Here is a 22,968-nt window from a genome sequence, read left to right on the forward strand (position 1 = left end):
CCTTTCTTCATAGGTGAGGTGCTCCAGCCTTGTGTTTACCTTTGTGGCCTCCTCTGGACCTGCTCCAACAGCTCATTCTTGTGTTGGGGGCACCAGATTTGGATGTAGTACTCCACCTGTGGCATCACAAGGACAGAGAAGAAGGGGACAATCCCCTTCCTGTCCCTGTTGGTCACGTCTCTTCTGATGTAGCTCAGGATGTCATTGACCTTCCGGGCTGCAAGAGCACTCTGTTCTTGTCCATGTCCAGCTTTTCATTCACCAGGATCCCCAAGTCATTCTCCATAGGGCTACTCTCCATGAATTCTCCCAGTTTGCACAATTAAATACCTGGGGTTGTCTCAACCCAATTGCAACACCTTGCACTTGGCTTTGTTGAACCCTATTGTATTTCACATGGAGCTACTCCTCAAGCCTGTCCTGGTCCCTCTAGATGGCATCCCTTCTTACTGTCCTATGAACTGCACCACACAACTCATTGTTGTCTGCAAACAAAAAAGGATGCACTCAGGTCACTGATAAAGATGTTGAAGAGCACTGGTGCAAAGATGGACCCCTATTTGGACTCTTGCTTGACTGCTGGGACTGTGTAGTTGCAGCCTCTTTGCAAAGGGCTCTCTCTCACATTGGCAGGTCCTAGGTGTAAGAAAGGGGATATAGGACCTGAATCAATGGCAAGCTTTGTGCGTGGGCAAAGACCTCATAGCTAAAGCGTAAGGATTTCTTTGCTGCTGGTGCCTGGATAACAATGTATAAATCAGCCTGCAGAAACACTCCTTGTAGTCCTTTGCTTAAGTGCTTAACATCTGCTATGTGTAACTTTTTATCCTTTTCATTAATTGGACACGTTGGGTATTCTTCCTTTTCTTTCCTGCATTTCCAGTTTCTCAAGCTGAAGGTAAGAGCACTGGGGAGAGCAGGGCAGGCCCAGCACCTCCTGGGTACAGGGACAGACCAAAGCTGGGCCAGGCCATGGGCTTTTGAGTGGGCCTGGCTGGACAGGGATGGTGGGCAGGCTGTGGGGAGCTGGGGCCCTGCACCCTGCAGCATGATGGGGCAGGGGCTGAGGGCCCCAGGGCTGATGTGGGGCTCTAGGCCATAGGGGTGAGCAGCACAGTGAGGCCTGTGGGTGGACTCTGGGCCTGCATGCTGCATGTCAGATTTTTGCAGGAAGCAACTTCAGGGGTGCAAAGCACTACCATTCATCTCAGTGTGTGCTGCATCAGAAACTTGATATCACTCTATGCAACATCTTGTCCATCGCTCTTTTTGTTATTATTTGTTATAGCTGATACCTTTAAAAAGCACAGCCTTGATTCCAAGGCCACACTTTATAGCAGGAATAGTCTGTAAGTCAGCACCAAACTCTCTGAAAAAATAGATGACTATTTTCTCATTGCTTCCTACAATAATGCTCATTCCTGTCTCAGTCAGCTACCTCTGAATTCCCTTCCCCACACACACACAAATTATTCAAACTATTTACCAGTCAGCTTTCATCAATGTAATTGCTTTCTTATGGAAATATTCACACCCTGAAGTGCTGTTCCCAAGTTTTATAGCACACAGAACATTCTCATTTTCCCTGTTGTCAGGTAATTTCTTCTTGCTCTAAACCCGTTCTCATTACAGTTAATACTGTTAGCAATACATACATTGGGGGATTTAGACAAGGGAAACGCACCAAGGTAATACTGTATAGATAGATAGATTTAATAATGGGAATTTGTGCTCACATAAAAGATCAGAACAACAGTGAAGATGTGGAGGTTGTTCAGATGCATTTTTTTATTGAATTGTGCTAATTCATAATTCCTTGGGGTCTCCCAGGCACTGCTCACATAGCATCTATCCTTACAGTTATAGCTTATAACCCCACATGCACTGGTGAGAGAGAGAACAGCTCAAACTTCCATATCACACAGGGCAGCAAGAGGTAGCAAGGACAGGATTTTGCAGTGCTTGGTTTTGGCCTAGTGCTAGCAGGCAGATGCCTTGTATCATAGGACAGGGTTGCTACAAAGGTTTTCCTGTCATTCTTTGCTTGAAAGGCTGCTGTTACAGGAACTTGTTGGGAGGTAGAGAAAAGCTCCTTCACATCTAAAGATACTCTATGTAGTAGTAAAATTCACTTTTTGCTGCCTGGCAAGATTGCCTGCATCTCTGAACTGAGGATCTGACTCGTTCCAGCTGTAAAGGGGCCCACTACTGCCAGCAGGACATGGATGAGACCCCAGCCCATGCAGCAGGAGTGCCCTCAGCACCACCTTCTGGTATTCTCTTCTAACCTTACAATACACACAGCATTGTGGGGGCCTGCAGGCAGCTTTGTAATTTCCATAGGGAGGTTAGTTTCATTTAGCATTGTAGTTTGATTTGGAAACCATCTGCAAGCAATCATGACCTCTTGCTTGGCTGTATCACCTTGGTACAAGGTGAAACTGGAGATATAAATAGTTACACACAGCAGAAAGCAACTTGCTTATGTAAAATGAAGAAAACAACACCCACCACCACTCCCAGAAGAACAACTGTAGCAGAAATGCTAAATCATGGCCTGAACCACTGATTGAGCACCTGGTGGGAAGGCAGAGGAGCTCAGGTGTAAGCAGTGCAGCTGAGTGACTGGAAGGGGTGGAGACAGAATGGACCCCTTACCAGACCTCATTTAAGTGCTGGCAGTGGAAGTGAGGGTATTTTGCTGGAGTTCTCTATCTACCTGAGGATCTTCTGGGCCTTGTGAAGGTAAGCAGTTGTGTCGTTTGTTTGTTTGTGTTGGGTTTTTTTTTGCTACTTGTTTATATGCCTGCTGCTATTGTATCTAAGTCGATCTAAGTAGACTTCACTGTTCTGCTGTCTTGTTATGGTTTTTACTGTGTTGTGACAACAGCTGTCTATTATTTTCCCTTGTAACTATTATGGCTATGTTGAACAGAATTCACGACGATGGTGTTCTCCTGTAGCGATATTATCTGGGTGTAGAATCATGCATTTCCTTGCTAGTTATCCTGCAAGGAATGGTGCTGTCCTGGTTGGCCTTGTTGGAACAAAATCTACTGTGTGTAATCAGGAGCCCTTGTATAAGGTGAATGTGTTCTCCTTTGTAGGAATAGATGTTTAGCAGCAACAAAACTTACTGTGTTTATCCCTTAAAAATGCTTGGCACAATTCATGTAAAGAATTTATCTATTTCAGCTTTTATTTCATTTAGTGCCTAGGTATCCTTTATTGCATACTTCACTTCTCTGTAGGACTAAGAATGTATGTGGGTGCAGGTGCCATGGCCTAGAGGGTACTAATACCTCTGATTGACCTGATACCCCTATCTGGGTTGTCCCCACCCCTTACTAGGCTCTATTTCAGTGCAACCTAGCTGAAAGAGCCTCTGCTCCTGGGTTGCTCTCTGATCTGGCTGGTGCATTGCTTGGTGCTCATGGGGTAGCTGGTGAAGACCCCTTGCTGTCACCACCTTGTTCTGCTCACAGTGAGTTCATCTGTTCTGCTTGTGATAAACCACATCTTTACAAGCACTTGCTGACACTGGTGTGTATGTACCTTTCTGTTATAGAGGAGTTCTTCACAGTGATATCTAAAAATATTATTTTTGGGTGTTTTTTCATCTTGAGAACACAGACGCTTTATAAACACTGATGTGACATTAATATCTGTGAAGATTTAATAAGCTATTAGGCTTTAAAGTAAAATGAAGTATGTTCATGTGTAGCTTCTAGGAATGAGCAATGTACAGGTTTTAAGGCTGACACTGGGTTACTGGAAGCTTTCCATGTTTATTTTTTGTTGGCGTGTAACTGGGGAGTCTGCACAGCCATGGACAGTGTTGGTCATTTTCAAGTGTAGGGTGACTTTTTTTTCAGAGTGAGCAGCTTTGATTTCCTTTCTCCTTTCACCACTACTGAAGTGCAGGTAGGAGAACACTCCCATCTTGGGCTTTGGTTGTGAGCTGATTGAGCAATCTCCCCAAGTCCAGGAGATTTAACCCATCTTGTATTGCAGTGTCCAGACCTGCAGTTCACCAGGCTGTAAGAAGGTTTACAATTAAATCTCTGTGCTTAACAACCTGATACATGGTGAAGGATTGCCAGATGTGGAGGATAGTTGACTAGATATTTGACTGATGAGGCAAGATCTGGCAAATGAGGAGTGTTAGCAGATGATAGCAAACAGAAACTTCGGGTTAAGGATATAGTAATAGGTACTATTGCAATAGATAATTAATCTATCAAGCTTTGGTTTAAAGGGTTTAAAATGCTTAAATGAAAAACAAGTGTTATTTTCTGTAGACCCACAGTGCTAGGGTTTCTATGAGGCAAATAGGGCAGAGAAATATACTGCTTAGTGAGACAAGGGAGTGTTGCAGAGCACTTACATGACTGTGATAAGTAGAGAAGACGGCATCATTACTTTAGGCAGCTTTGAGATTGCAGCTCCAGATCCACAGCTTTAGGATGATCAGAGGCTGTCAGGCACTGTGGTACCTCCTGGAAGAGTAGGATTTTCACTGGTAGAGTGCTTTAGGTTAATGAGGGAAGCAGGAAGCAATTAGATCTTAATGTGCAAGCTTACTAGGCATATCAATGGTAATTCAGTAATAGCTGCAAAGGGAGATATTTATCTTCTGTGCTTTGTATGCAGTTAGATTTGTTCACTCGGGAGCCTCCTTTAATCAGCCTGAATAGGGGAAATATCCTGTCTGTCTATGGTGATGTTACCATTCTGGCCCATGGAGCAGGCTGACGTATTGCTAATCAATGGGACTCCAGGCTGTGGGGCTAGAAATAGCTGAGTGCTGTCATGGCTGGTGCAAGGATTGTGATTACAGATCAGGAACAGAGACGCTTGTGAACATGGAATTTTGGGTTAAAAGGAAATGCATGGAGCATGTATGTGGAAGAAGGGTTATCCTGAATAAAACCTGCATTAGGCTATTTCCACCAAAGAAGCTATTCCTATCTCATCAGCTTTCTACCTCGCTGCTACTGCACTTTAACAAGTGGTGAAATTTAATTGGCAAAATCTAATTGCTGCTTTGATTGGGATTCAAGATGCCTTTACTCTGTGCACAGCTGATGGCTTTCAGGCAGCCAGGCTGTTCCCAAATGAGCCACCTGGAAATCAGTATTAGGACAGAGCTGAGCCGGGTCTGCTGCTGTGCCAGCTGGTGTGATGCTGTGTTTCCCTCACCATCCTGTGGAACCAGGGGAAGGCCTGGATTTCTCTCCAGGTCTGCTGCAGCCTTATTCCTTATGAGTAGGAAAGACCTGGGAGAAAAGATGCTCGGTGTAATGTGCAGTCCTGATTTATTTTTATTTTTTTTTAGCGCTTGGGATAACAGACCACCCACTTGTGTGTGGCAGCTGAGGCATTACCAAATTGCTGGGCTGGGAGGTGGAGATGTCTTTCCTTTGGGTGATAGATGGTAGTCAACTTCATGCAGTAGATGTTGAGCATTTCCTGGGAGCCTCTTAGACCAAAAGTCAAAGCCCTCACTCCATTCCAACTGCAGATCTGAGCAGTCTCTTGTGATCTACTGCAATTATTACCAATAACAGACTGTCCATGCTCTGTGGAACTCCCTGCTCAGAATGCAGACTTCCTTCATAATCTTCACTGTGTTCCTGAATGCTCTACTAACTGTATCCAATCTCCTAAAAATAAGGAGAATGTAGCCTCTTCCTGTAGACCTAGCTTCCCACGTATTCATACAGTTCATACTCTGAACTGTTCCATTATAAGATACATTCAAACTTTTCATTTATTTCCCTCTTTTTCTTCCTCCTCTTCTAATGCTTTGTTACTAAGTGACAACTTATGCAACAACATAGGAAGGAGTGAAGGGTAAAAACTCTAAAATCTGGAGCTCTGTATAACTACCTTGGCTTTCCTTAAAAAAGGATTGGGAATGGAGAGCTATTTTAATTTCAAGGGTGAATCTTATGCTGAGAGAGCCTGGTGTTACAGCTTCCTGCCCTCCAAGGTTCTCTTGGTACCCCACTGAAATTTAGATTTGCAGCCTGCTGAAACATGACTGTAGACCTTACACTGAATTTTATTTAAGAAAATTTCTGTGTACCTCAACATGCAGTTACCAAAATTTGTGTTAGTTCTGTTTTTCTGAAGGTAATATTGCAGGTGTGGTTTTCTAAAGCCTAGTGAGAGGTGAGGTACAGGTCTTTATAGCTTAGCATAGTAATATTGTTGCTAGAACATACATTTTAAAAGGCAAGCCTGCAAGTAAGTCTCAAACCAGTGATGCTAACATAAGAAATTTAATACAGTATACTCAGTAGTAAAGACTTTTCTTGCTGCTTTTACATGGAGAGCTTCTTTCTGCAAGTGTAAGTATATTGGTATAAAGCTTAGGAAAAATACCTGATGCCCTATTTATATCCTAGTGCCTGCATGATATCTCTGTTACACACAGGGGAGAACCAAGGTCTTCTCTGTAGCTTATCTTGTCCCAGCCCTGTAAATAAAGCCTCTGAACTTGCTCAGGCTAATGGCCTGCTTCCAGACCTCCCAGCCCTGGTCAGGGCTGCTGCTGTTGGCACCGGTTACAGGGAGGGAGGAAGCTGTGTGCCTTTCCTCTCAGGAGGATACTTGCATCCCTTCCTAGAATGAGAGAGACCAATGGGGAGCATTTAAGCAAGTAGATGAAGGTCATGCACAGGAAATGTGGAGTATGCAGCTGCCCTGCGTCCTTGTCTAACAGCAGAGCAAAGAGGAGGTCCCTCCTCTCTATCTCTCTATCCAAAAACACACCTCATATTTAGTCTTCATGAGTCTGGAGCTTAATTACTGTAACATAGTATGAATCCAATTTGAGGACTGGTGAGGTGAACGAAGCAGTCTTCTCCTCCTACCTTGTCCCCAGGAGTAGGGGGCAGGGGTGAGGAAGGCTGGCAGGTCATGGCTGGGCAGGTTGGGTGATGCTGGCATACATCCAGGAGTCCAGCTAGTCAGATGAGTCCATAGGGGATGAGAAGGGCTAAGGCTGGAAAGTTGACTTATTGGATCTGGGCTGGTGATGACTAAGTTTGGGCTCAAGGTCTCCCACATAGCTTGGGCAGGGACCAAGGGAAGGGTCAATGCCTCTCCCAAGGGAAAGAGGAGTGGAGGCACCCGGCAAGGCTTCTCCCAGCTCTGTTTCCAGCAACCAGATCCAAGGTCACACAGCTGCACATTGCCAGTGCTGCCTTGAGCAACAGCTGTGAAATCCCAGGGAGGGGAAGAGGCTGCATGGTTAAACAAAGATTGAAGTCCACTAGAAATTACTGGGGTCATCTAACAGCCGTGTGGACAAGGCTACTGCAAAGGAGCTAATTAGTTTTCTGCTTGCTGCAGAGGAGGAAGCTGGGGAAATTCCTAATATTCTTTCCAGTAGGAGTTCAGCAAATAATCAGCCTGAATTTTGAAGTAATAGTGAAACAGGCAGAGCTACAAATGAACAAAATGAAAATAATGGACATTCAGGTCTGGTGGTATTCATCTAGGTGTTCTGGAGGTGCTGAGGGATAGGGAAGGACTTGCTAAGTTTGAGATGTATGATAATAGATGAAATTTAATGCTAGTAAGTCTAAGTTCTGGTAAAGGCCTCACATAAAAATTGGGCTCTGATTTAATTACTGTCATTTAAGTATGACACTGGGTTTATAATAACTATAACCATTTATTGTTCAGTAGTAATGAAAAATATAGCAGCTAAAAGAAAAGCCAGTACATACCCTGGAGATTCATCGTCCTCTCCACAGCTCTATTTTTTCCATGTTAAGATGTGTTGCAGCAGCAGGAGGAGAAAGATATTGTCTTACTGAGCAGACTGAGTTTTCCATCCTTGGAAAAGGACTGTGTGGATGATATAATACAGATATACAAAATAATGAGTGATGTAGAAGGGGTGAATGAATAGGAGACTATTTCTTCTAGCATGAGTACAGAGGGCCATGAAGTGGCACTAGCAGACTAGTTCACTGTGAACAGAGGTGGTGGTTCATGTGGAGTGGGTGATGCCTGTTGTGCTGCCTGCAGGAGGATGGTGCTGGTGTAAGAAGCTGATGTGATTTGGAAGGAACCCTGGAAAAGTACTTGGAGAAGATTTGCCTTGAGTTTTACTATCTAGACAAACTTCAGCAGGCTCAAGGAGTCCCTTGAAGTTGGGGAATTACTGGTGAGAGGCATTAGGGTGGAAGGGTGTCCCAAATGGTATTTACTCTTCCATTTACAGGCCCTGCTGCAGGCAGGAAACTAAACTAGGAAGACTAAGATCTGTTCAGATGACTCTTCCTCTTTCCTTATGGTTTTATACAGGTGCATGCCTTTATTTTTTTTCTTTTGAAGGCAATTCAAGTTATCATTCCTAAAAACATGATAAAAATGGATGGGATTCTTGCTGGATTGTCCTATACTTCCATGAAAATTCAGTGCTGAGTCCCCTGATTCAGGAAAGCTCCAGCACTGTATGAGTGCAAGTCTTCTGTGTAGTCTGAGCCTAAGTCCTCTGTTTTGAGTCCAGTTAGGAAGACAAGCAGCCTGGCAGCCAGCCCTCTAGCATCAGGAACCTGTGACTTTATCCATTTCTGCATAATCCTCAAGCCGCTTGGAATGCTTCTGTGGAGATGCTGTCATACTCCTTGTGTAAAAACCTTCTTAAAATGTTTGTTCTTCTGCATCCTTCTGCTTCTGTATTTCGAGGGAATTTGCTGAAAGTGGTTTCCATGGTTACAAGGACACGGTTGCTCTTGGAATAAGAAATCTGCAGAGAGCAAATTCACAAATCAACACATGGAGCAAGGAAAATGTGCTTTGTATCCATAATGGCCATTCCACACTAGGTAAAAGCCAATGTGAAATGAGGAAAAAAATGACATTATTCTCAGCCCCCTTGTCTTGCTGTGAAATGCAGTGCTCTTTTACTGCTGTGTCTTTGCAGATTGCTGAAAGCACTGTTATTTCTGTAGTGGTTTGAGTGTTAAAGGGTAGGGAACAGCCGATGTTGCAAAATATGCTATTAAACCAACTTGTGTGGTTTCCTTATGTAAGTAAGGAAGAAAAGTGCTTTCTCTCTTTCACTCAGGAGTATGTTTCCACTTTATCTGGAGGAAAGAACCAAACTGAACATTGCATCCTTCTCAAAACTCTGGATTTTGCAGGTTTCTTTCTTGCCATTACAGTCCTTGATAGAACTGGCAGGCACTTGGGGCTCTCTGGCCAGCTCAGCACAGTGCTTGATTTGTTGAGCCCGTAAAGAGTGTTGGCAGTCTTTACAGGAGGTAGTACAGGGCATGCTTTAAACCCTTTTTTTATGATGCATGTTACCTGGTGGCTATAAGACTGAAGCAAACCTTGGTCTTTTGGTAGTAACTAAAGAACTCATTACTTCTCCTAACAAAACTCTAGGGAGCTCGTACTACAAAAGCAGAGGGTAAGTTAGAAGGCCTTTTAGAAGAGGTCATTGCAGAGCATCTGCATGCATTTGTAGCCTGGACAGAATAATTAAGTTACCCAAGTCACCCTTTAATAAAAATGTGCTGCTCATGGTCAATCAGGCAACTTTGATTAATGTTCTGCAAGTCCTGACTGTAGTGAAAAGGAGAAGAGCAGATTACAGGTAAGCTTAGTAGTTACTTTTCCTTTTCTCATCATCCATGGTGTTTAACTGTAGCTTTGTCTTCAATGCAGCTCTGTTTGAGCAGACACTAACATCTCCAAGGTGAGTGCAGCTGCATCTCGTGGGTGCTGATAAAAGCACTCAGGAGACTGACTGATATTCCAGGCAAGGCTATCAAAGGATTTATGTTAATGTATTTTATTTTCATTAATTTCTTAAAGTTTTGTTATCTAGCTACTGTTAAATGTGAGCCTTTTGGCTAAACATACCCTAAAACCTCCCAATTAATTTTAAGTGTAGATTTTTAGACTTATAAAGCCCAAATTGCAGATGGCTTTTTGTTTGCAATTTCTACAGCTCTGCAGTACTTAAGAAAATGAAATGAGTTTTTGATGGAAAGAGCAGCTAGCCATTTAGGGGAGCTTATCAAGCAGTAAAACACTACAAATGGCAATAAACATTCAGTTCCTAAAGCAGAATGCTTTGTGACTTTCATATTCTAATGAAGCGATTAAAATGAATTCCTCGCTATTTATTGCAGGTGGCAGCTTAGCACCACGGGATATCTGTATTTTGTAGTGTGCTCTTGTGAAGTTGTTGCTGCTGAAGACTTAAGCAACTACTGGCTGCGATGGACAGGTTTCTGCTGGGTATGTGACTGAATGCAGCTTGTGTTGCTTGGTCACCATGGCCTCCTGAAGTTGAGAGGGTCTTCCAGCAGAGCAGTGTTGACTGATGGGGAGAGCTTCTGACAGATGTTTATTGGTGACCTAATAGGTCAACTAGTGGTCCATAAATGCTTCTGCGAAGGACAGAAGTGTTTGTAGTTGGTTCCTTTTCACCAGCCTACTCTGTTGTGAGAGGAGCCTCTGCCAGCTGTGTTAAATGAGATGACTAATATCTGCCACATACTCATTAAACATTGTATTTTAATACATCATCTCTCTGCCAACTTAGTACTAATTAGGATCCATAATGAGTGTTATTTGCCTCTAAATTAATATAAGCAGAATAGAAACTTCAGTAAAACCTAAGCAGCTAAGGAGTTCATATCAGCCTTTACAAAAACAGCTTAGAGACAGGAAAGCAATTGCGTTGGACTAAAATGCTGTGCTAATAGCAACATGCTGGCTACTTCTGAAAACTGGGGCATGGGCCTGACTGGCATTAGTGTCTTTTGGTCATTTCAGGGCAGAACTGCAGAATGTGGCAGTGATTAATTCCTTCTGTTATTTGTTACTCCTGACAGTCGGCCCTCTGCATGATGTTACTACACTTTGAATATGAGGATAGTTATAATTCATTTGGAAGTTGGCTGCTCATGTGCCAGAAGGTCAAGGTAATCTTGCAGAAGGTTTCTATGATGTCTGTAGCTGTGTGTTAAATCCACTGCATCAAATTCCTCAAGGCTATCTCGCTGTGACCTGGTATGCACTGAAATTATATGAAAATAGCAAAAAAGGAAAAAAACCACCCCTGGTTTACAGATAGTATCCGTCAAGATGCATGCAAGACTGAGTGGAAGGAAATATGAAAAATCAGCACTAGGGCATGTGCTTTCTTTTTTTTTTTAGATCATAAAGCACTGGTCCCTTGGGTTAGTCTGTCTAAAGTTGATACATAGAGGAACATGATGGGAAACAGCTGGAGAAAAGAAGTCTGTTCTCAGGACTTTCTTGGTTGCTGATCAAATTCTGCACTTTCCTCCTTCACTGAGGCCAAGTCTCTTTGGACAATGGACAAGCAAAGAGATGATCTGAGGGTCTGACAATTTGCTATCTTGAAGGAACATTGTGTTTTCCAGCTGACCTAGCCTAAAAGACCTAGCCTTTTATCCTCTAGCACAGGAAACATGTAGCTTAAAAGTACTGTGGATGTACTCTTACAGCTCTTTTCTTGAACTTGCCTTTTACTTGTATATACTGTATAAAAACTAAAAATTGACAAGTCAAAAGATCAAAGCTGTTTTTAAAAATAAAGCTTTTTTTCTAACTGAACCACTTCAAAAACTGCAGCTCCGAAAGCTGTAGATCTGGGTGTACGGAAGCATTTCTGTAGCTTAAAAACAGGGAAATGTTTACAGGATCAGTTCAGCCTCTTTCCAGTTGCAGCAGGTAAATGTGCAGTCAAAAGTGCAGGGGCTCTTGGATGGAGGCCAAGGTCTCGATTCAGCTCACAGTGTGAAGCAAATGGAAAGATGCCCATTCACTTGATGAGAGCTTTAGGTATGACCCTTGACCCATGATGTAAAAGATTAATGGAGCCATTTGCAGTAGCAGAGCTTGCTCTGACTCTGTCTATGCAGTAGCTGTCTTCTAATGTTCACAAGCTAGCAGCAGTACCCTTCTGGGGGAAGGGGAACTTTTAAGGTAACTTCTAATATCTGGAGAACTTGCTCTGTGTGCATGAAGTCCATAGGGAGAAAAGTGGGGAGATGTTGGAGAATGGCCTGCTAAAGGCACGTGTCAGGCACAGACTTGAGGAGCAGCTATGAGATCATGAGGAAAATGTACTCTGTTAAAACCATTATGTTCAACTTAGAGCTGCAGTGTATAGCAAAGATTGCAGCTCAGCAGTTGTGTAACTGAAAATTTTACTTTTCTAGAGCTAAATTTGTCTAGACCTACCTATTGCAGCCTATTCTGGATCTTTCTTTCCAATGAACAGCCTCCACTTTGTGGTTTGAGCTGGGAAGAATTCATATACTCTGGAGAGAGGGGATTTCCACTGCGTGATTTGGATTTTTTCCCCTTAACTTGGAGCCAGTGAAAGGAAGGCCAGGTCTGAGTGCTGCTCAGGAGAATCTAGCTTTTGTGGGAAGGTGCTGGAGCAAATCTGAGCATGTCTCATGCTGAGCTTAACATAAGGAGAATCCCAAAGATATTTCTTCCTGCTGGGTTCAAGCAGGTTAACATGCATGTCCGAAGAAGGGCAAAGAATCTGTGGAAGGCCAGCAGCCTTATGAGGAGTGGCTGAGGCAACTGGAACTTTTTCTTCTGGAGAGGAGGAGGCTCAGGGAGGCTTTATTGCTCTCTACAGTCACTTGAAAGGAGGTTGTGGTGAGGTGGGTGTCAGCCTTTTCTCCCAGGTAACAGTGATAGGATGAGTGGTAATGTTCTGAAGTTATACGAGGGCAGGTTCAGGTTGGATATTAGGAAAACATTCTCAGAGTGGTGAGCACAGGCTGCCCAGGGAAGTGGTGAAGTCACCATTCCTGGAGGTATTCAAGAAATGTGTGGTGGTGGCACTGAGGGACATGGTTGGTGGGCATGGTGGGGATGGGTTAATGATTGAACTAGATGATCTTAGAAGTAGTTTCCGACCTTATTGATTCTATACTTGGTGAGGGTCTAGCAGGCTTCAGAATAGTGAACATATCCATGTAAGTAGAGCTGGGAACAAATTAATCAGAAGTCAGACCAGCAGAGCTATTCCCATCTGCCTTTTATTGGGAATTACAGAGAAAAGGTAGCAACTGATTTACTTGTAGAGCTATCCCAACCTGCTTTGAGGAAAAAAATGAGCTTCTGTTGCTGTAATCCAGAAGTGCTTTTGGTAATAAGGATGGCTGATTCTCTGATTAGTTAAGCTTCCCATCAGATTTAGTGTTTCCATTTAGAAATAAGTGCCAGAAAGAAACCAATATGCTGTATTTCAAATGCAGAGGATGTATCTCTCTTCAAAGGAAGCGTAGCTGCAGTTCTGATTTGATCTCCCAGCATTAGCTGAGCGTATGTTCCCTAGAAAATAGGTCACAGCAAGAAAGGCAGCTAAGTTGAAAGGAAAAAAAGATGAGCTGCAGTGACTCAAGAGACAAGGCTTTGGTGTTCAGTAGATGAATGATACTGACAAGCAGCTTGCTCTCAGTTGAGTGTAAATATTAATACCTTTCACATTGTCAGATGCTGCCTTTTACTAAGAACTACTAAATAACGGTATTGCAACCTACATTTCATGAGCTCAGAGGGCTATGTGGCAGAGAAAGATGTAAATGGTCACACTTAATCTCTCTTGAATGAGGAATTCCAAATATCACTTACGATCTGCATGACAGTGACAGACCTTGCTTTTCAGTGGCTTGCTAAACATACAAAACAAATCTACTATTACTACCTTGCTGCAAGTGTCCATTTACTCTGTGGCTGTGTTTTCTATCCTGGATTTTCCCTCAGAGCTGTGTTTCTGTACTTGCTCTGTGAGACAACCAGGCTCTTGCTTGAATCCTTCTCTTTCTGGCTGTAGCACCAGTGATGATATCACACCTGTCTACCCTAAACCTCCTCATTATGGCAGAAATACATGCTCCACTACACAGATGGATCTCTACCTTACAGTAGGAAGCAATGGGCTGCCACATTTGTATTAGCCAGGTGCTGTGAGGCTTCCATCTTCCTGCATCCCTTCAGCTTTTGTGTAAATCAGTACTGTCTGACTCGTTCCTAAATGACTGTTCATTTTCTCCAACATTTTTGTGTGTACTTTGGGTACAGTGAACACTTGCTTTAGTTTAGTATCAGAGTCTGGCTAGCCTGTGGCTGCAGAGGGATGGCTTCAATGGGTTCAGTAGTTTCTGATCACTCTTTGCTTTTTCTGCTCATCTCTTACTTATTTCAAGCACACAATCATGTGTTTCTAAAATGGAATGGGGCTGAACAGATTATTTTTAAAGGTGGGGTTCTTCCTGGGACTTACGTGCTGAGCCCAAGCAAGATGCTTATTCAGTTTGCTCCTTGAGTTCAGCTTTCTCACTTTTACTAGGGCTTTCCTATTATTTTTTTCTTGTAACAAAGAACTTTTATGATACTGAATTACTTCCTAGCTAATTATCACAGCTGTTTGAGGGTAATTTGAAACATTATGTGGTACAGACAATACTGTGATTGTGTTTCATTTTTGTTTGCAATAATTTGCATTCTTGTTCCCCTAATAATTGCAATATAGCAATCTGGAAAGAGTCTGCATGTCATTCTTATCAGCATAATGCTGTTTCTAGGGAAAACAATTCTTTTAAGACTGACATTTTCTAGCGTGATTGAAGGAATGACCCTTCAGAGCCAAGTATATACATAGATATCTATGACTGTGTGCATACCTTTGACTCCCATATATGTGTGATATTACCAGCTATTCTCATATGCCTAAAAAAAAAAAAAACCTTTACAGTCTAAATGAGTAAAGAACTTGGATCCAAATACTGGGCTGGAGCTAAAATAATGGTTGGGACAGAGTTGAAGCAATTTGTGTTCCCTGGCTGCTTTGCAGTTGTATCAGTGTAAGGTTGCATACAAAACTCACACCAAACCTCTAACACATCAACCATATCCATCTATAACCGTATCTATCAACAGTAAAAGTGTGTTAAGCCCATGGGACTGATAGAATTTAAAGCTGTGCCTCTAGCAACAGTGTTTGCACGTCAGGGTTTTCACATTAAGCAGCAGCACTGTATGCAGACACATTCCATAGAGGAACTAGCCTCTATTTGCCCAGATGATGTTCTGCTTGCTGAGGAAAGGGCCACAAAGGCTCTCTTGGCAGATGAAATCTACAGTGTAGCTTGCCTCTAAAACAGTTGTAAGATCAATTTGGCTATTACTTGTAGATTCTGGCCCTCCCATGGCCCTGTGAGGTGGATAAGTGGTGTTTTGGTGTATTCCTATATGACTGTCCAAAGTCAAAATGCATTGTTTGATCCAGACCTGTTTACAAGTGTTTCTGATGTTAGTGTCAACTTTCAGAGGAGTAGTTTTGGTGGTGGTTGCTGCTGCTTTGTTGCATAACAGCACATACCATGAGTGATGGTAGGAATGCAGCTGTAAATGATGTAAAGCAGTGGTGAATGCCACTTGGTACTGCAGGAAGGAAACAAACTTCTGTCTACGTGTTGGAGTTTTTAAGTAATAGACTTAGTCTCTGCAGTGCTTCTAGATGTTCTAGTATTACTTCTTCCTCAAACATCCCAAGATAGGGATTTAAGAGCAAAAGTTGAAGGAAAATATGTGCTATGTTTATAAAGGAAGCCTGTTTCTTTATTTCTCTGCCATCTGATGGCTCTGAGCTTAGACTGGTGATGTCTGAGAGGAATCTGTTTCTGTTGCATTCACTGGCTGTAAATGAGTTGTAAGAAAATAGTGATCATGTTGCTTGAAGTCTATCAGTGAAATCATCCTTCTCACTTCTGTTGCTTCCATCTTGTAGATGTGATGCCTTGTCTACTCGAGAGGTATCTTTTGAGTGTTCACCAGACTTTACAATTAGTTATGTTTGTTGATTACTACTGTATTCTAAAGCCTCAGATGCCCATGCAACAGCTGATCGAGTGGCAATATGTATCCATAAGGACAAATTTGTGGAAATGGTGGTTTTACACATCAGTTTCAGTACTAAAATAACTTAACTCAGTGACATCGGTCTTCATTGTTAACAAAGAGGTTTACAATCTCCAGTAAGGAAGATGAGACAAAAGTGAGAAAAGAGATTATTTGAGAAGCATGCTCCTACATCTGCAGGCAGAGAAGTTGGTGACAGCTGCAGTTCCTATATGCTGGCATCTGTTTTGCTTGTTCCCAAATCTGCAAGTGGCCTGAAAGTGAGGCAAGAAGACATAGGAATGATCTTGTCTATGAGGATGTAAGCCAGCATATTAATAGGGAAGACAGTGGAGTACTATAGGAAAGAACTGCATCCTGAAGGGCCAAGAAATCTCACTAGATCTCAGATATGCCATCCTCTCCTAGTGATTGATCTAAGATAGAAAAGCTTTTCTTCAGAATCAGCTTTTATTTTACCAAAAACCTTCATGCAGACAGGAATTGAAGCTGCTGCTAATGTTGGTTAGATATTTGATTATTACATCCCAAAAACAAAGCCAAATTATCCTCCCTGCAGGCATTTGTTTGCAGCCTGTGTCTGTTCAGTAAGTTAATAACTCATTAAGCATGAGTTATTTGTGGCAGGAACCATCCTATTGTACTGAACCTAATACAAGGAAATCCTTCATTGTGGACAGGGACAGCATAACTTCAAAATTCTGGAGAATATTCAGAGTGAAAGTTTCCCAAGATAAATTTTGTTGTTTCTTAGTTTTTTTAGGATGTTTCCTCTGTGCTGTCATTTCCTGGTACTCAATTCTGAGTTATCAAAATCCTTCCAGTTGTTTCATTTTAGCTCCTCTCATCTGCCCTTTCCCTACTCGCCAGCAGGTTAACAATTGAAGGAGGGATAAGTAAATCCACATCGTGTTTTGGGGTGGTTGTTTTTTACTAGCAAGGTTCTGCTCTGAGTTAGGTTTCTTGTACACAGTCACACCATACCCAGCAGCCAGCCTCTGTTAGTAGTTACAGTAGCCTTTGAAGAAGCCCAATGGAATCTCTTGGATGCAGGCAGAGTGGAGGTGCAGTTTCCAGGCCTGGGTGCCTTCTTTGTTAGGAAGCTGGTCTCTTACTGGATGTATTAAGCTGCTTATTTTGGGTGCCCAGTAAGAAGGTATTGTAGAAAACAGAACCTGGATACCTCAAATCCACATCTAATTTGTTGGGAAGAGTGAGTATTCTTGGTGGGGTAATTTTCTTGGGCACCATGAAGTACTTGCAACAGCTTGTTTGAAACTATGCACTATTTTTACTTTATTATGTGTAGCTACTTGAGCGTCTTCATACAGTTACAAAATCTTACCTATATTATCAACTTTCAAGTATCAGTATGTATAGCTAGTGCTAGGGACAGCTGAACTGTATACACTGAGGTCCACTAGCATTCTTCTGTCTTTTTGATGTGTGTTTAAATCACGAGGAAAAAATGTTGAAGATAAAAAGCTTTAGCTCTCATGGCTTGTAGACAAATGCTTAGAGATTGAGAGATGATTGGTATGTTAACTATTTTTCCTGGACAAAAAGTTCCTGAAATAAATTGACTTATTTTCATTGTTGTGGAATTAGTGCAGAACAGAAGTAAGGGTGTAATGCTAGTGAAATTTCTAGCTAACAGCAGTCTGGAGAGTTGCAATTGTCTGAAACTTCAAGTAAATTCATTTGAAATCTGTTAGAGGAAGTTATTTTCCCATTTTCTGTGTTCATTAGCCTTGAATGTTGTTTGATTAGAATGAGTGTGTTTGGAGGACCCTCAACAAGCATAGACTCAAAGAATATCCTGAATTAGAAATTCAGGATATTCACCAAATCCATCTCCTGGCTCCACACGGGACCACCCAAAAATGAGACCTTCTGTCTGAGAGACATGAGAGTGCCAAGATGAATGGAGAGGGGACCCCCACAGGCTGCTGGCTGCACAGAGCAGATCAGTTTAGAGGGTCCAAAAGGAAAACTCTCCTAGTGGGTTCCCTTAACATACTGCCTGGTCCCTGAAGCTATCAGCCTAGGGTTGGAGATGAAGCCTCTTGGCATCACATTTCTTCCTACTTGTGAGCATGTGCTACAGCACTGCTTCTAACACTGCCAAGATAAAAGCTATCTCTTCATGCTGGACAGATCTGATGACATGGGTTTCTTGGGTGAACTGAAACCTGTCCTCATGCAGGGAAACATGTAGTGTAAGTAGGGCCCAATTTGCTGGGAAAGGCTGGTTCTGGTTATAGTTTTCTGCATTGTTTTATAACATTCATTTATGGTTTGTGCACGCATGCACTGTGGTAGTTCCTTGCCAAGCAAGAAAGTGTGGTTTACTTTGAGAGATGGTCAGTCTATGTGAATCCTTGGATTCACTCTAAGGAGTGTAACTATGGACATCACTCTGATGCTTTAGGCTTCAAGACTGGGATGTACTTTTTCTTTTTTGAAATAAAAGCACTGAGGAAATCAAGCATGCCAGGAAAGCCAGGACAACATCAATTTCAATATGCAAAGTTTAAAATGTGAGTTTATCAGTGCACCTTGTGTATTTACAGATGTCATTCCATAAGTTCAGGGAGAATGGAAGTACAATTGGAGATTCAAAGATGTGCATTCCTGAGGGAGAGACAGATGGCACTACGTATGTGTGGTCTGCTGTGACTGCCTTCTTGGAGCATGATGGTATCTCACCTGTCAAGGCCTGTTTAGGGAGTGAGGCTATCAGCCTAGATAGAAGACTTAGCAGTCTGTGTGCCTGGATACAATGTCCATTATGTGATGACCTGGCGAAGTATGTCCTCTGGCTTTAATTTTCTGTGCATCCAGAGCAACAGATTTAATAAAGTCAGCCTGGTAAGTAAGATGTCTATTTACACATTTATCTTTCCTCCTGTTCCCCTCTGCTAATTTTGAGACTTTCCTGGAATTGCTCTGTTCAGATTTGTGTCTAGATCTGGTTGTGTGTGGCCAGATCAATTTGGATTTCTGAACCACAGCTTTCTTTTCTCACTAATCAGAATCATTTGTCTTCTGACCAGTGTAGTCAATCAGTCACTGATTTGCACCAGTTGTGGATTTGAAACAGCAATGTAAGGTTAAGTAGAAGATAATGCTGGGGGAGGATTGCTGCTGCTACATGTAGGGAGGCTTTCTATGGAAACTCTTCTAAAATCCTACCACATAGCAATAGGAAGTGCCTTTTCTTCCTCTCTTCTTGAGGTAAGAAAGTAAAGATAGAAGTGACCTACTTAAAAATATAGAGCTTGCTAATATTCGTCTGACATTCTCAGCTTAGGAAGTCTAACAAAGGAAAGCTTGAGGATTTCTTGATGCTACCCAATAGAGATAATGCTACTGCAACTTGGGGTTGGTCTGGGGCACTGAGTTGCGATAGGCTCTTGGTTTGAAGTGAGCTTCCAGTGATGTGGAAGCTCATTAGGAAAGGGAAAACTATCAAACAGCAATGGTTTTCACTGACTTTCACAGGAAGCATGCTGCATGTGTTCATCTCCTGTTCAGCATCCTTAAAACCTTTTTCTTTTAAAGGGACTCAGTAAATGAACAAGAGTGAACAGTGAGGCTCCTGTTTGCCAGTAATTTGTGTTATTCCTGCCCTGCTGGGCACTCTCTCATGAATCCTTAAAATACTGAAGTTTGTGTTTTGTGTTCTGAGCTACCTGGATCCTCTGGGTGAGACCTGGGGGATCAAATGTAGATGGTCAAGGAGGACAGAAAAGCTGTGCACTTACTGATGATGGCTGTTTGAATGTCTTTCAGGATGGCAGCAGAAGGAACAAAGTGTTTTTCTTCTCAGAAGTGACCTGCTTATATATATATCCTGCTATTGTACTTTAGGTTGGAGAAGGCTTATCTTTGCAAATGGCTCTGAACCTTCTTTTTCAGAATCTGAGTCTCTTTTGAATCTGACATTGCTCTTTATCTTCCAAGCAGAGTATGTGTATACACGTATACATGCGCACTGCCCTTAAAAACAAGTGCTTCTCTTGCTGCCAATGCTGATTTCCAGTGGTCTTCTGCCCCTGTATGGCATTTGTCTGTTCTTATATCTGTTACATGTAGGGCTGCAGCTCAGAAATGTGCTTGTGTAGGATGGCACAGAAGTATTCCAACTATTCCAGTTTTATTTCACTGGAAAGCCTCAGAGGCTGAAAGCTTCTGTTAATTGTGTAGACAGAGGAGGGATTGTTGGACTTCAGGTTCCCTGTAAGCCCTAGTATGTTGGTTATGCTACCACTGAATGCAAGGTGTTCAAAGCCTAATGCAAGGACTGTTTCTGTCCATGTTTTGGTTAGAGCTGTGGATGCTTCTGCATAGCACTTCTTCATTCTTTATATCTCAAACATCCTGGCTGCCTGCTTATTGCAAGGAGCTGCACTGCCAGCTGTACTGACAGCTCTGTCTTTCACCTCTAGCTCCTGCCATATGTCAAGGTCTTTCTTGCAGTAACAGAGCATGCTTTCCTAGAGTGGAAAATAACTGATGACAGCTCACAGCATCCTTGCAGGCATCTCTTAAAACAGACTGCTTGCTTGTTTCACTTGTAAGGAAATGTGGAAGACCAAAAAGAGAGCTTGGGCAACTGACTGACCACATTATAAATATGGCAGCCTTAACCCTGCTGTGTGCCTGCCTATCTCTTCCCCTGATCTATGATGTCCCTTCTGCTTCCAACTCTATTATGGTAGGACCTCTTTGGCTCAGCAGCACCTGTGCTTAAGACATCTCTCAGGGAGAGGCATTGTCTGGTCTTAGCTCTGTTTCTGAACTTGTGTGACTGGGGAGATCACTTGGCCCTCACTGGCCTCAGCTTCCCTTGTAAATGGAAATGGTGACAATTCTGACATGCCGAGTCATCTATATGCAAGGGAATACTGCAAACAAATCAAGCTTTACTGTTGAACAGGAAATTGTGTAGCCACAGGGGTGATGAAGTAACAGCAGGAGCTAAGTATAATGCAGAGATCTCTAATTCCACTGGGTGGCAGCTGATCCTTTCTTTAGATAAGGAATAATAATATTTAATGTAAAGGTATCAACCTATGTAGTAAAAGTAAATGGATTTGGAACCAAGCCTACTGCAAGGTCATGAGGCTTTAACCATCTAAGATGGCCATTTTCCCTTTGCTAGCATTTCTTGAATTTTTCAGTTTAGGAGTCTTTTAGTTTAATTCAGATAATAAACCAAGATCTGAACTGGAAAACTGATTACACAGACTGGCTTTGGATAACTAATGACCTACAATATATTTAAAGGCAGACTTCTGTTGAGCCCTTTTTTTTTTCATTTGGTGTTTCCTGTCACACTTTGTATGAACACCAGGACAACGAGATCATGTTTCCTGTCTGTGCCAGCAAAGGTGGCAGAAACCCAAACCAATGCCTTCTCTTGTACAGATCTGCAGATCAGATTGCATACGAATACCATGTTCCCTCAGCTGTCTGGCCTGGCAGAAACTTACCACTGCATGAAAGGCCACTGGGCCTGGAATGGTTTTTTGGTAGTCATGCAGTGCTCCTAATGGTGTTCTTTGCTGGGTAATACCCTCAGAGCAGAGACCAAAGCACCATACTATGCCCTGTCCTGCTCAATGTTACTCTCCAGCCCAGTTGACCCTGGTGTGAGACAACTTTTAAATGATCAGTTGTTTTGTTTCATTCTGGTGTTTCAGCATACCAAACTGCTCAGGGGCTGGATCTTAACTTCTGTTCAAGTAGTAAAGCTTCTGTAAACCATGGTCTCATGGGTTAGGTTCTACATTATTGGCACTGCTCAGAGCTGGCTAGAAACTTCCTCCTGAAACACTGAAGAAATGCTGTGTCTCCAATGGAAATCCATAAGTTTCACCAGCCCTGCTTGGTGGTTTTCCTCTGGGGTACTTGAGCTCTGCATCCTTGCAAACAATTCTGCCAGCCCAAACTTGCTTGCCGTTAGCATGGGGAAAATGGCCCTCTACTTTCTCCCTGTGCTACCTCAAAGTGGATTGTACCTTGAGGTTTGCCACAGAGCTGTTCACTTTTTACAGCATGTGCAAGCAGACAGGGTCACCTATCTTCCCTTCCACTCTTACTTATTCCTTTTATTTGGATTACTTTGATGTGAGTGCAGCTGGGTAGGAAGGAGCTGTTGGTGCTCCCCATCTCAGAGGACTAGCAAAGCTGGGGTTCATCCAGTGTTGCTGTAATAATTTTATACCAGAGAGTGAACAAGAATGTAGCCCTAATAGTAGTGGCTTGTGGGGTTGTGACCTTGAGGGTGCTTCTCTGCCCAGCAGATTTTTGCTGCAGGAGAGAATTGGACTGCCTATCATAGTGAGAGATTTCTCCACAGTGCTGGGTGAGACTTGCCTGGATATCCGTGTCTTTGCTGAAAGATGTGGGGAGGGCTTGGATGTGAAAGGGAATGCTGTGGATATAATTAGAGGATGAGAGTGTGGAAGCTTCTTTGAGGGGATTTGAGTATGAATGAGCTCTGTAAAGAGCTGTGAATGAAATAAGTAGTTGCAAAGCTTGAAAACGAGGCCAGTCTCAGCTTTGAGACATCTCACATGATCCTGATGAAGAGTTGCTAGATGAGTGTGAAGATGAATGTCTTCCACTGTATGTCTCAATGTACTTTAAAAGGCATTGGATGGGCATGTGACTTCAGTACTAGAGTGAACAAGACTGTGGGAATACTGGATAGGTGATAAGAATCTTCTAATATGTTGTAGATCACCTGCCACTGAGCAGCATACACTAGAAGCTTAAAAAAGGTAATAGCATCACATCAGTTTCTTGAAGCTGCCATGCTGAGCAGTACTTATACACTGGGAGGCAAAAGCCATCAATGAAACTAATGAGCTCTGCCCAGATGGCATAGACAATCCCAAAAGAACCCTGGAAAATGCCAAAGCAAGGAAAATGGAAGTTAACATTAACTCCAAGAAGAACTCAAAAACAAAAATAAAAGCTTCAAAGTATCTCAGTGCACAGCTT

General features: G+C 42.6%; 1 protein-coding gene and 1 long non-coding RNA gene across 4 annotated transcripts in view; both read left to right on the plus strand.

Annotated features, from left to right (window-relative positions):
• PXDC1 (PX domain containing 1) overlaps nucleotides 1-22,968 on the plus strand; it is a 191,341-nt gene that overhangs the window by 118,875 nt on the left and 49,498 nt on the right. The window lies entirely within an intron of this gene.
• On the plus strand, nucleotides 1,596-11,607 carry LOC149918411 (uncharacterized). Of its 2 annotated transcripts, none has more exons than XR_016465012.1 (4): nucleotides 1,596-2,745; nucleotides 10,167-10,275; nucleotides 10,816-10,964; nucleotides 11,200-11,607. It is a non-coding gene; the product is annotated as an uncharacterized LOC149918411 (long non-coding RNA). The 2 variants fall into 2 exon arrangements; XR_016465011.1 differs by having other exon boundaries at nucleotides 10,875-10,964.

The sequence above is a fragment of the Phasianus colchicus genome, chromosome 3 (genome assembly GCF_987193195.1).
Source record: "Phasianus colchicus chromosome 3, bPhaCol1.hap1.1, whole genome shotgun sequence".
Classification (NCBI taxonomy): Eukaryota; Metazoa; Chordata; class Aves; order Galliformes; family Phasianidae; genus Phasianus; species Phasianus colchicus.